Here is a 1,390-nt window from a genome sequence, read left to right on the forward strand (position 1 = left end):
GGGTGGGCAGGGCATGGTAGGGTGAGGGCGGGGTGGGCAGGGCATGGTGGGGTGAGGGTGTGGTGAGGGCGTGGTGGGGTGAAAGCGTGGCTCTCCAGAACCACCAGTGGCTGGGCGGAGTCAAAAGTGACTTCCCCACCTAGTGAGAACAGCTTGCTGAGAAATAAGTCACATACGTTACAACTTGCTCTTTTAAAGTGTAAGAAGGAATTGTTTTTTTACTACGGGAGACCTCATCCACAACCGAACTTTGTCATCTCAGAAACTCCACAACATTTCCCTGTCACCCTTTTACAAACCACTCGTCTCTTCCCCCACCATCCCCTCGACATACTTTTTTTTCCTCCCCGAGATAAATGAGCTGGCTTTTATTTCTGAGAACTTCTCTTTTCTGTGTATTTCTTTTCTTTTTTTTTTTTTTCGAGACAGGGTTTCTCTGTATAACTCACTCTGTAGACCAGGCTGGCCTCGAACTCAGAAATCCACCTGCCTCTGCCTCCCTTCTTTGTATTTCTTATAACTAGAATATACATGATCAGAAGAAGAATAAAACAACACAACTACAAAATGAGATAAGGAGCAGTAAGTAACCTCACTGAACTTTTTTTACAAAAAGAAAAAAAAAAATTCAGAATCAGGAAGTGTTCCATTCTGTCAGTTATACAGAAGGAAAACCACCATGCAACCAAAACCACCTACGAAAAAAAGAAATACACCAGAAGAGGGCATCGGATCCCATTACAGATGGTTGTGGGCCACCACGTGGTTGCTGGGAATTGAACTCAGAACCTCTGGAAGAACAGTCAGTGCTCTTAACCACTGAGCCATCTCTCCAGCCCCTAAAATTGTGTAGCCCAGGTTGGCCTCAAACTCATGATACTCCTGCTTCTGCCTCCTTCAGTGAATCCTACCAGCCTATACCACCACAACCAGCAAACTGAAGGAAAGGTTATCCAGAGAACATCCCACCTGGGGATCCAAAGAGTCACCAAATGCAGAGGCTATTGTGAATGCCAAGAAGTGAATGGTGACAGGAGCCTGAGATAGCTGTCTCCTGAGAGCCTCTGCCAGAGCCTGACAAATATAGAGGCTGATGCTCATAACAAACCATTGAACTGATCCCAGGGTCCCCAATGGAGGAGTTAGAGAAAGAACTGAAGGAGCTAAAGGGGTTTGCAACCCAGCAGGAAGAACAATATCAACCAATCAGACCCCCCAGAGCTCCCAGGGACTAAACCACCAGCTAAGGAGTACACAGGGAGGGACCTATGGCTCCATCTGTCTATGTAGCAGAAGATGGCCTTGTCAGGCATCAATGAGAAGAGAGGCCCTTGATCCTGTGAAGACTTGATGCCACAGTGTAGGGGAATGCCAGGGTGAGGAAGCTGGA

This window comes from Mastomys coucha, unplaced genomic scaffold, assembly GCF_008632895.1.
Source record: "Mastomys coucha isolate ucsf_1 unplaced genomic scaffold, UCSF_Mcou_1 pScaffold22, whole genome shotgun sequence".
In the NCBI taxonomy this organism is placed as follows: Eukaryota; Metazoa; Chordata; class Mammalia; order Rodentia; family Muridae; genus Mastomys; species Mastomys coucha.